This window comes from Thermobia domestica, chromosome 3 (assembly GCF_964235325.1).
Source record: "Thermobia domestica chromosome 3, izTheDome1.hap1.1, whole genome shotgun sequence".
Lineage (NCBI taxonomy): Eukaryota > Metazoa > Arthropoda > Insecta > Zygentoma > Lepismatidae > Thermobia > Thermobia domestica.
Window position 1 is genome coordinate 177,038,371 of NC_137456.1, and position 12,978 is coordinate 177,051,348.

Genomic DNA, 12,978 nt, shown 5'->3' on the forward strand with positions numbered 1-12,978 from the left:
GGGTCATGTAGGTCAAGTATTAGTTTGAAGAGCAATCTAGTAATTGAGCAGTCAGTGAGTCAAGATCTTAAAGTAAAAATCAATTTTAATTTATCTTGAAGGTACAGCTATTACTTTATCAACTTCCAGCTTATCCATAAACCTTTTCCTCTTCCGTGAAAAATCCCCCCCCAAAAAATTGTTATGACGCCATTGGCGTCATGTTTCACCCTTGTGGGCCCCCTGCCCGGTCGAAAAAATGTAATAGCTTTTTCAGATCAGCCATTGTGAGTGAGGTTTTCTGGGTCTTCCTCATTTACACTAAGCAAATGCCGAGATGGTACTTAACATTATGATTCCAGGCCGTTTCTTCATTCCCCATTTGTTTCTTCCTCTCTAATTCCTCTGGCAGTTTGGTTGTTTTGGGGTGTCTTGGGTTTATATGTATTTAAAACTAGACATACTGTATTAAGCGACTAATGAGTATTTAAATATGTCACTCGCTTGCTTTTTGTTCTTCAGTTCTGGGTTGGATTCCGTCGAAAGCACGTAAGGTTCGGATAGAAGGGGGTGCTAAAAACCTATTTAAACATTCAATAAACTATACATCAAATATCATAATATCTGATTATACAATTTTATCTGAATATTTAAATATTTAATCTGAATCACGAGACTTGGATGTAGCTATTCAATATATGCATTCCGATTACCCGGCAGTTCTTTTACAGAAATTTTCTACCTCCAATGAATGAATAACACCTTTTTCCTTGAGCTTGTCTCTCTTGCTGGCAAAAGGAATGAAGCCTATAGAATGGAATGCTTTGTGAGCTCCTGCCTCAGACAAGTCAACATCCACTGCCGAAGTAGGTGGATTCTCTTTCGGAGCGACCTTGATCTTGGCACTTGTTTAGTAACCGTACAGCTGAACGAAGCAGATGCATGTCACTGTTCCATGGACCATACTGAAAAATAAAAATAAAGCGCTATGCTCTAAAGCATTCGATGTCTGCCAGAATACCAGTTTAAATTTAAGTTCTGCGAGATAACCTATGTACTTGTATGAGCTCTTCAATTCTACCACGCGCATAGAAACAGATACACGTCACTTATTCAGACGACCTTCACACATAAACATCTCCTCAGTTAAATTAATATTCATTTATTGTCATCCTTCCACAGCGCTTTCCGGAAAATGTTATATTTATCAGCGATATTAAATCTGTCACAACATAGGTTTTCAGTTTACCTTTAAAATTCGAAACTTACTGAGTGTTGCGGCATTTTAATCACATGTTGCGTCACGTACTTGGCATCTATCGATAGCACCGTACAATGTTACGGTGAATTGTGAAGTGGAAAGTTGTGCGAGATTTTGTTCTTGAAGGATTTGCCCTAAGTGAATTAGTGAATTGTTTGTAATGATGCAATCAGAATTTTAACATTATTTTCGGAGTGTAGAAGACATTACTCCAATGATTGATGGATCTTTTCAAATTGCTTAACAGGTAAGTGGCGTTATATGTATTATCACTTATTTATCTCTGTTATTCATTGAATATCTGTGATTAAGAAGGCCACAACCCACATTTTAAATTAAAGTCGTGTTTCCACGACAAAAAATGGTGAAACAGCGACTATTGATGTCTTTTAGAAATAATGTACTCAACGTTCTGCACCATATTCGAAACCATCACAGGGAAACAAGTACAATTTTAGGGTATAATAAAATTTAGTTTAAATAATTTATATAAATTGTTTTTTCCAGAAAATATTTAACTTTCTCATGATACAGCGTTTTTGGCAGCCGATATCAGTTGTTCCCAGCATGAATAAAGGTACGGGGAGAAAGGAATGAATAGCTTCTCAGAATTTTCTATTGAAACTATAGCTTATAGCTATTTTCAATAGAACTAGCTGAACTTTTTTTTTATAGTTACAGTTGCATTTAAATATTACTGTCTAATTGAAAATACTATTAATAAACATAAGAACTTTCTATTAATCTCATCCATGTTTTTCCACCCATGCTTTCTCTCTTCTTTCGTCTGATCTACGTTTTTTGAAATGACCTACTCATAACCAAAACATTCAGAGTTTTAAGTTTAACGCTGTTCCTAACATCGGGGATAGATTAACAAACTTGTAGCTTGTAGAAATCGAATTACATGAACTTCCGTCATATTATTGTTGAATCTAATCAAAGATATTCGTTGTACTTTAATTTTTTTTCCTGTTTCTCTTTCTTTATTTTTTTTAAAAAAATTGAGATTTATATATATCACTTATTCAGAACATGTACTTCATTTAAAGAAAAGCAAAATAATAGTTTCAATATACAGTTTAATTTCACCTGTTGCGTGAACTCTCACATTCCATGTGTCTGCTTGGAGTCGTCACGACAAGGTCAAAGATCTTTATTTTATAGTCAGGAGGAATAGAATTGGAAGCGAATGAGAAACATTTACAATGTCCTGATAAAACTAATGATTCTGAAGTCACAAACTTTGAAATGAGTGAATATTTAGAATCAAAGTTAAATCTTTGGATTATGGGGTTCCTACAGCGGTGCCTTAGGCAACATAAAATTTTCTTTGTTCGTCAACTAACTACAAGAAATGCCTTACATAGCCTACAATGTGGCTATGATGCTTTTCGTATTATTCGTGAATAACATCATATCCATGTTTAAAACCGAAATGAAATTTCTTGTTTTACCCATACAAGGCCCCCCCCCCTCCGGTCGAAAACAACCCACTTACTTTTTTTGTTACTGCTAAAGCTTATATATTTGCCCTCGGGTCGTTTTCGACCCCGTAACATGATTAGCCAATGGAAGATCAGCAAAAAGAAATGACACTAAATTCACCAAGAATAAGTCGAAAATTATCTGATTTCCAAAATAAATCAATGTTCAAAACAAAAAGATAAGGGCATACATGGTTTAATGAAAATAAATAATTAGAGAAAATGGGTGTGGAATGAGGATGTGGGAGAAAACGGGACAGCTCAAGAAATCCACGAACGCAATGCTGTCCGCCACGAACTCACATGGTCTGTAAACGAAGTATGGACCTCTTGTATCAAAGGTAAGCGCTCTACCGCTATGCTCCTCATATACATGATTCAGTTCTAAAACAATTTCATTTCTAATTGTCATATTATGATAAGATGATGATAATATTTGACCCTATAGTATTTTTTAGAAGATTAAATATTTAGTATAGGCCTATCTTCCATCAATTTTTTCCTTGTGAATTAAAGGTAACGAATATTTAATGCAAGTGAATATTCATAGAGAATCGGTAGAGAGCAAAATGAAAGATAGAGAATTCAACTGGCACAAGAAACGAGAATACCCACGGATAATGTCTTGTCTACAAATTCAACGATACTGCACCAAAGGCAAGCCCTCTACCTCTGAGCCACCATACCTCAACATGTATTAAATTTAATATATAATCTCACCATTTAAAATTATCTGCCAGCTCTTTGTTGTAACGGAAATCATGATAATCATACCGCCTCGCAGCAGAGCTGAAAATACCTTGGCCCAAGGACATCGACCGTATTTCCTCAGTGCGGAGTGCTAGGACGGTCTGATTTCCTACGTGTTTTCTGGACACCTGTCCTAGAGACCTGCACGGGCCGGGCTTGGGCGGGCCGACTCTATTATTTCTATGGGCTGGGGGGGGGGTGGGCGGGCCGACACTGACTTCTCTTCAGGTCGGGCCGGGCTGGAGCCGATTAATTGCAATTCTTTAATAATTATTGACATTCGTTAAACGATAATTAGAATAAAGGCAAACGTTGAAGAAGTGTGCCCGTGAAAAATGTTACAAAATGAAACTTCGAAAATTTATCGGGCCCGGGCCGGGCTTGGGCCAAGAATTTAAGAAAACTTATCGGGCCGGACCGGGCTCGGGCCGAAAATCTCCAAAACTTTTCGGGCCCGGGCTGGGCCGGGCCTACGTACATTCGGGCTGGATTGGACTCGGGCCGAAAAATTCGGCCCCTGCAGGTCTCCTGTCCATAGGTTATTGATAGAAAATATTATCGGTTTCTTTGTCATGCTAGAAGTTATTGTTTGAAATGGACAAATTATATCTGTATGGTAGCTACCATATAGATACAAAAACTTCTTGCCAAATAAGACCCAAGACTATAATGCATATGCATCATGTTCCTAGACCCGCAGCTATCCACAAAAGTTTGGGTAGTCATAAACACTTTAGGGGGCACAAGTCGTTAAAAATTCTAAAGTACTTTATATCAATAATCACTAACAAGGAGACTTACGGAAGTGGCACTCGCCGATTTGAATGAAACTTTGCACACTTGTAGAACATCGAAAATAATCGACAGGTTTTTTTTTTCGGCAATGGTGAAGATTTAAGGGTAGAAACCACCCTTTGAACGTTAGGTGTGGCCTTCAAGCATAGACAGAAAACAATCCTTTAATATAGAAGAAAACATACTGCTGGGGGGGGGGGGTTAGGACAGCTGATTCAGAATCTGACGTCAAAATTACAAAATTCAAAATGGCGGATCCAATATAGTGATTACAATTACATAATGTCTTCTGGTTTGAAATTCTCTGCAGCTAGCCAAGAACAATTATAGTTGGCAGGGGTTACTACGAGAAGGTCACAGACCGATTAAAAACCCCTTTAATTTAACGGAATGCTTGATTAAAGTGAGTATCTGCACCTCTCTCTATTCGGGGTGCTTATGTATAGTGAGTTCCATCGCCTCTCACTATGTCAGAACTTCATTTATCCTCAATTGTTATAATTATGAATTTGTTGAGAAAACGTTTCACAGTAATGATATTTCGTAAAGCTCACCTTATACCAAGGACTGTGACAAATCGCAAAATGCAGCATAATCATCTTCCAAATAACTAGTTTTGCATCACGCATATCTAATAAGCTTTTCAAATCTGGGAGAAGAAAACTGATTATGAATCAGTGATTTAAATCTAAATTATATTATTACGGAGATGTAACTTTATGTTATAGTTGTAGAAAACAATATCAGCAAAATGTATCAAGAAGTTTTTTCCACAGCCTAAAGACGAACACATGAAGAAACTGAACCCTACCAGTTGTTAGTGCAGAATGGTTTATATTTTGAGGTACTCTTTCGTTCGTAAAATAGTTTGAAAAGTTGATGAATTGTGACCACTCCACGAATCTAATAACAAAATGAACTTTACGTTAGACATTGCGAGAAAAACCTCTTGAAACCATGATCTCACAAGACCTGATGTTAATTTTCCCGAATATCATGCTTTCACAAGGACATTTTCAGATTAAAAGAGGTTGTTTTGGAATATAGAGTCAAATGTTCCATTCCTTTCCTGCAAAATAATTAACAACGGTTATAACAACACCATTTTCAGAAATTAAAGGCTGTATGGTGTTACTATGAGTCATAGATTTATTGACTGTGCCACATTTTCTACTGTTTGTGTCCCTGTAAACGTTATAGTGAGACTCACTTTAATCAAGCATCCCATTAAAACAAGTACAGAAACGGGTTTCAAATTGGTCTGTTACCTCCTCGCGGTAACCTCTGACAACTATAATTGTTCTTGGCTAACTGCAGAGAATTTCAAACCAGAAGACATTTTGTAATTGTAATAACTACCGTATAATAGATCCGCCATTTTGATTTTTCTAATTTTGACATCAGATTCTGAATCAACTGTCCTACCCCCCTGGCAGTATGTTTCCTTCTAAATTAAATTATTGTTTTCGATCTACGCTTAGAAACAACCCCTGAAGTTCAAAGGGTGGTTTCCACCCTTAAATCTTCACCATTGCCGAAAAAAAATAGGTGTCGATTGTTTCTTGATGTTCTACAAGTGTGCAAATCGGTGAGTGTTTTCTTCAAACCGGTGAGTGACACTTCTGTAAGTCTCCTTGTAAGATGTATGCCTGGTAACCATAACTTTCATAAAAACCCAATCCATTATTCATTAATCCATTGTATTTTGTATATACATATAAAATGACAAAAACTAGCATCCCTATTGCATGCATGAGAGATTTCCTATAATGATATTCTGTTTATTGAAGTACAGGGTGATTATAAATGGTTTGATTCATCTGGTTTGAAAGGGCTTCATTAAAAGATGTATAGCACATTCAAGAACGAATGATACATAACATATACAGAAAGATTCTAAGTTTCAGACATACTGTCATAAATGTTCAATATATATGGCTTCTTTTCGTCACACGACACACACTTATGCTGCAGTCTAGTTCGCCGCGCACGCACTCCAACATACTGTATCTCTTAAAATGGTCATAAATGCAGTTGTAATGTGATTCTGGAACTCGCTCAAAGTTGTTGGTAGTAATGGTACATAAATTGTGTCTTTCATATGCCCAAAAGAAAAAAAAAACATCACAAACTGTCAGCTCAGAGGATCAAGGAGGCCATGAGAAAAGCAGCACATCGCCCAATCCAACGGCGTAGGAGTTCTTCGTTCAGAAAGCACATAGATGTGTGTCGTGTGACGACGGGAAGTCACATTTTGAACATTTGTGAGAGTACCGGTGTGTCTGAAACTTGGACAGTTTCTGTATATTTTTATGTATCATTCATTATTGCATGTGTTATACATATTTAACACAGCATACAGCTCATTCAAACTTGATAGACACCGGAATACTGTACAGCGATTTGAATCATATATATAATCACTTTACAGTAGTCCAGCGTTTGAGTAGCGCAACGGAACAATTAATTTTCTTTATTAATCATAAGTTTTTTCTCACAATTTGGTTCGTGCCAGATATCATTAAACTGCTTTTTTTCTTAATCTGGTCAAGGTAAGTGCAGGGGCTTCTAATACGACAATTATTAATTCAATGATTGTATGCGAAAATGGACAAAGATTAGAGTACAGTACAGTAAAATTTGTCCATACCGGAACGTGGATATAGCTGAATATTGCCCGTTGTGAATAAATTCCATGATTTCAGCCATGAAAATAGGTTATACAATGTTAGTGTTTTTGCATAATATCAAATTTATCCAACTCGGAAACAGAAAGCTAAAATCGAAGAATTTATAGAAACTATGTGTAAATACCCGTGTAACGTGGATTCCTGTCACCACGGCATGGCGCGTCCTCAGGTTGCAACAAGCAGTGGTCCTCCAGCTTGGGGGTTTGGATAAGGCTAACAACCTCATCCTGTAAAAAAAAGAGGCACTTGTTCAGAAACATTCACAGAAGCCTCGGACAAGAACTGATAATTTGGCACGATCTCAGCAAACGAAAATGGACATGAGATTTGGAACATGGAATATTAGAAGTCTCTATAGAGCAGGGCGTTAAAATCCGTAACAAGTGAGTTAGAGAAACACAGGATGAACCTAGTAGGAGTTCAGGAAGTTAGGTGGGAAGGAAATGGAACTGTGTATTCCGGAAATTTTACGTTCTTTTACGGGGAAGGAAAAAAAATCACCAATTAGGAACAGGGTTTTTTGTTCACAAACGAATAATATCAGCAATTAACCGAGTGGAATTTGTTACTGACAGACTTTCTTTTATTACTCTTAAGGGTTGGTAGTGAGATATTATTGTTTTAAATATACATGCCCCAACAGAAGATAAGGATGACGATATAAAAGACAGTTTTTATGAAGAGGTGGAACGGATATTTGACCAACTCCCGTGATACCATATGAAAACTCTACTAGGAGATTTCAATGCAAAGGTAGGACGAAATTAAATTTTCAAACCCATTATCGGGAACGAAAGTCTGCATAAGGAATGTAATGACAACGGTGTTAGACTCGTGAACTTTGCAACATCCAAGAACCTTATCGTGAAGAGTACAAAATTCCCACATCGCGACGTTCATAAATACACTTAGACCTCACCAGACGGAAAAACACATAATCAAATTGATCACGTTTTAGTAGATAGAAGACAATCTAGATAATTGATGCCCGGTCGTTTGGAGGGAGTGATAGTGACACTGATCACTATCTGGTAGTAGCGATAATAAGAGAGAGATTATTGTTAAGTAAAGGAAATATTCAATATCTGCAAAACGGAGAGATTTAATTTAAAGAAATTAGAAGAGAGCCAGGTAAGAGAGGAATACCAGATTGAAGTTTGGAAGGGATTCTCGGCTTTAAAAGATTCGGAATGCACTAATGTTGAGAATTTTTGGATTGAAATTAGAGATAGCATTACAATTTCAGCAAAAGAAAAATTGAGACACACGGAAACACGTAGGAACAAACCATGGTTCGACCACGAATTCATTAAACTAACAGAGAACAGGCAAAATTATTTTGGCAACAAAATCCGAATAAAATAACTACACAAAATTTCGTATACATCAGGCGGGAAACTTCCAAAACGTTTAGGGCAAAGAAACGCGATTTTTTGAAAGCTAAAATCAAGGAACTTCAAGATAATAGTAAAAATAAAAACAACGGGACATGTATAAGGGATCAAGGAATTTAACAAAAGGCTATCAACCTCGTGCTTATACATTAAAGAAAGCTGACGGAACAGTTCTCACTGATACGGATAGCATTTTATATAGATGGAAAGATTTCTTTGACGATTTGCTTAACAGCCAAAAACTAATGTGCGTGGAGAAAGGGTGACATACACCGCAGAACCGTATATTGCAGAACCCAATCGAATAGAAGTAGAAATCGCTATATAGAAATTAAAGAAACATAAATCTCCGGGTGTAGACGAAATTGCGGCTGAGTTAATTTTAGCTGGAGGCGAAAAATTGTGGAACGAGATACATTCTCCTTATCTGAAAAAAGGAAGAATTGTCACAAGAGTGGAAAGAATCAATCATTGTTTTAATTCACAAGAAAGGCAAAAAATCCTTTCAAACATTCTATTAGCAAGATTGACCCTATACGCAAATGAAATTATTGGAGATTATTAGTGCGGATTAAGACGAAATCGATCAACTATCGACCAAATATTTACCATTCGCTAAATACTCGAAAAAAAGTTGGAATATAATAGCTCGGTACACCAACTATTTATAGATCTTAGAAAGGATTACGACTCGGTTAGGAGGGAAACATTGTACAATTTTGAATACAGAATTTGGAATACAGAAAAAGCTAATTAGATTAATTACGGTATGTTTAAATGAATCCCAAAGTGAAGTCCGGGTAGGAAAATTTTTGTCCACGAGCTTTCACGTCGAGAATGGCCTGAAACAAGGCGATGCGGTGTTCACTAGGTTATGGCGTATGTTGATGATGTAAATTTAATAGAGGATGATAGGAGAACGATAGAAAGAAATGCAGAGGTCTTATTAAATGCTTGCAGAGACATGGGTTTAGAAGTAAATACAGAGAAAACTAAACACATGGAAGTGCGTCGGGACCGTAATACGGCAAATTATGGATGCGTTAAAATATTAAAATACTTTTGATAAAGTAGACACTTTCAAATATCTAGGATTAATATTATCAGACGAAAATCATATTTACGAAGAAATTAAATGTAGACTAAAAGCAGGAAATTCGTGTTATTATTCAGTTCAAAACTCTTGTCGTTGCGAATTCTGTCGTCGAATTTGAAGCTTAAGATATATAAAACGATAATCATACCTATTGTTCTGTATGGTTGCGAAACATGGTCGCTTATTCTGAGGCAAAAACGTAGACTGAAAGTATTTGAGAACCCTATCCTGAGACGAATATTCGGATCCAAGATGAACGGGAATGGGGAATGGCGGAAACATCATAATCGAGGAAGTACATAATTTATAGGGTTTACCAAACATTGTTAGGGTCATCAAGTCTAGGAGGTTTAGGTGGACAGGTCATGTAACTAGGATGGAAGAAAGTAGAAACGCTTTCAAAGTCCTTGACTGGAAGACCAATCGGGAAACGACCATTAGGAAAACCTAGACGCAGATGGGAGGGTAATATTAAGATGGATTTCGCAGAAACAGAAATACAAAGTAGAAACTGGATCCAGTTGGCTAAGGAGAGCTTTTGTGAACGCGGCATTGAACCTCCGGGTTCCATAGGCCATAACGTTAGTTAGTTGCGTGTACATGCGGAAATATTGTCAGAATAATCGACGATAGAGAAATGTATTTGTAGTAAGTTACACACCACTTTTATCTTGTTCGTCAGTTGCGCCCTGTTCACTGGTAACTTTGTACACATTGTTTGAGAATGACGGTGCTTATAGCCTGTCTTAGATGTGTCTGAAGTAAGGATGCGATTCACGATGTAAAACTCACGACCTTACTTAACGATCATATGAGAAGTGATTTGTTTTTACTCCAGGTTGAAATTTTCTGCTGTCCTTATTTCGATCCTGACTTGGAAGAAATAGAAGCAATTTCTGTTTTCTCCTGGACTTGTATAGAACTACCAATCAGAAAAGAGTAGCGCCTGACGACATTCGACTTTATTTGAAAATATGATTTTTTTAATAACGTGAAGCACGATTTATATTATTTAAAAAACTGCAAGAATAGAATCCTCCAGTAACTATGGAAACAGTATGAAATGAAGCGATGCATCTCACATGAGTTGACTGTATCTCAGAACGCACTTTTTGTTGTCACACCAAGAGAGAACTCATTTCTGGTTGGAGTGTAATATACGATGAGAAATGGGTTCCTTACGATATTCTATTCCGCTATCATTTGGTAGCACCAAATGAACCGATTTCTAAATAACCACAACCACTATTGCATTTGTATTTGGCGGACTGTAAGTCCTTGTGCGGTAAATGTTGAATGTCTTTAGTACTTGTGAGTGTTAAAGCAAATGAATAGACAAGTCTTTGAAATCGTGTTTTTCGTCGTGGTTAGAATCTTGTAGATAAAACTGTAACATTTATATTTGTTTTCTCTCTCTCCCTCGAAGGTTTACGCCTCTCTCTCTCTTTCTTTCTCTCGCGTATCCATCCCAGCTCTGCCATGGCGAAGAACCATTTCTTTCCATACCTACATTTTTGTCCTAATCCGAAGCTGGGAAGACGGCAGACAAAAACATAAGTACCGTAAAATGAAAATTCGTGCAAATGACTAAACTAGGGATAAAAACGATAAATTGAAATTTACTTGAGGATCAAATCACAAAGCCTGACTAAGTGTGTAAAGAATATAATGAAACTTAATTTAATCCGTACTACATTAAAATAACATCAAAAGATTACAAACAGACAAATAAACATGTATTTTATATTTTTACGGTGGCTTTTAAATCATCGAGGTGGCAATATAATCAATAAATTTTCATTGTACTCACAGTAATCTTCGACCGGTCAACTCCTTCAAGGGCCGTTGCAGTTGTGAGAATCTCAGACGTTCCACGTCGGATAATCCCAAGGGTCCACTGTAGTCCTCTGCTGGTAGTAATAAGCGATCGTCCAAGCTGTCGCAATTATTCCTTCCGGTTTAACAATCTGGAACTAACTTGTCACACAAGATTGAGAATGCAAACAAATGTTAGAATGCTGACGTATAATTCTGATACACTGCCGGTGATACTTATGAATTATTTCACTGCTAATTTCTGCACAATATTACAAAATTGTTTTTTTCTTTAGTGCTCTACCCAAATAAGGGAAGCCAGCTTCCAACAACACAAGCGCGCGAATTAACTTAGAGTAGCACACCCAGCTTACGTTTGGGGGTGCCTAACGGAGCAACGACCTAAACGGGTCGTGCATCGACACGGGTGGTAGTGCCACTGGAGATCCCCTTGGTAAAACATAGTTTGTATAGGGTTAGCTTTGTCCAGGAGCAGAATCATTGTCCAATTAGCGTTTAACTATAATAGTGCGTGGGCGAAAAGGTAAAAGTATCGAAAATCAGATACAAAGAAACAGTCACCAAGCATGTTGCTGTCACGTGTAGAGATGCACGCGAGACGCGAGAAGTCTCGTCTTCTCTCGCGTCTCGTCTCGCATTTGCGAGACGAAACACGAGACGAGACTGAAAATTTTATGCGAGACGCGAGATGAGACTAAACCATGCGAGACGAGACGCTAGACGAGACTCGGTTAAGTCTTGCACAAGAAGTCTCGCGAGACTTCTCGCAGTCTCGCAACAGTTATGAATTACATTTAATTGTATATTTAGTGATTTTACATTTATTGAGTTTTCTAAGTTGAGCGTTAATGCTTCCAGGAACAAAAAAGTGATTGGGGCAATAGACATTTTATGAGATTTATGAGATTTATGAGATTTATTCAAGGTTGATTTTCAGAATTAAAGCCTTCTTTAGTTTCTAAAAAAGAAAAGCTTTGTAAATTGGAAATTTATTACAGCATCGATTTAGGACTTTATTTTGCGACACAAACACACACACGCGGGCGCGCATGAATACATGAACTTCTCTTTTTGGTCTGAAAAGCGAATAAGACTCCCTATTGGTGCGAAATGTGATATTTCTGTTGTTTCTGTCTTTTTCACATTACTACTAGCGATTAATATTGGGGGATGGCGGGGAAATCCCCTCTCGTCAAAGTTTATCCCCGGCCCGGCTCGCAGAAATAACATGATATTTTTACATGGTATAAGTATTTTCTTTCTATATATTTATCAAAAACATCCCCCTCTAGTTCGGAAGTTTAATTCAAACACTGGTTTGGTAGGATGGCCCTATAGGTTTGGTGGGAGATGGTAGGAATGGCTCTATATCTGTCAGTAATTTTATTTTCTAGATCTGGTAACACTATATAAGTTGAAAGCGAAAGTTGATAAAATGCGATAATGCAACATTGCTACAACCGCGAACGAACCGAAAGAATTGGGTCGTATTGTGTTGTGAGGAGTTCTTTTGCTGTCTACAAGCGCTTTCGGTGGTATAAAATCATCTTTATAATGGAAAATCACCCTTCAAGGAAACGACCAAAACGTGTAAATGTTGATAGTGGCGACGATATTCTAGAAGAGCCAAATATTGCTGGAGACCTCTAACGAGGGAACCTATCCAAGTGTAACTCTGACTTCGAGTCAA

At 37.3% G+C, this 12,978-nt stretch overlaps 1 protein-coding gene across 1 annotated transcript in view; it reads left to right on the forward strand.

Moving 5' to 3' along the window:
- Positions 1–921: 921 nt before the first annotated feature.
- Positions 922–12,978, forward strand: part of LOC145680883 (monocarboxylate transporter 9-like) — a 114,790-nt gene continuing 102,733 nt past the window's right edge. The window contains exon 1 of the mRNA XM_081752031.1: positions 922–1,487. The gene's annotated coding sequence lies outside the window, so the exon portion shown is untranslated. The remainder of the gene's footprint in view (positions 1,488–12,978) is intronic.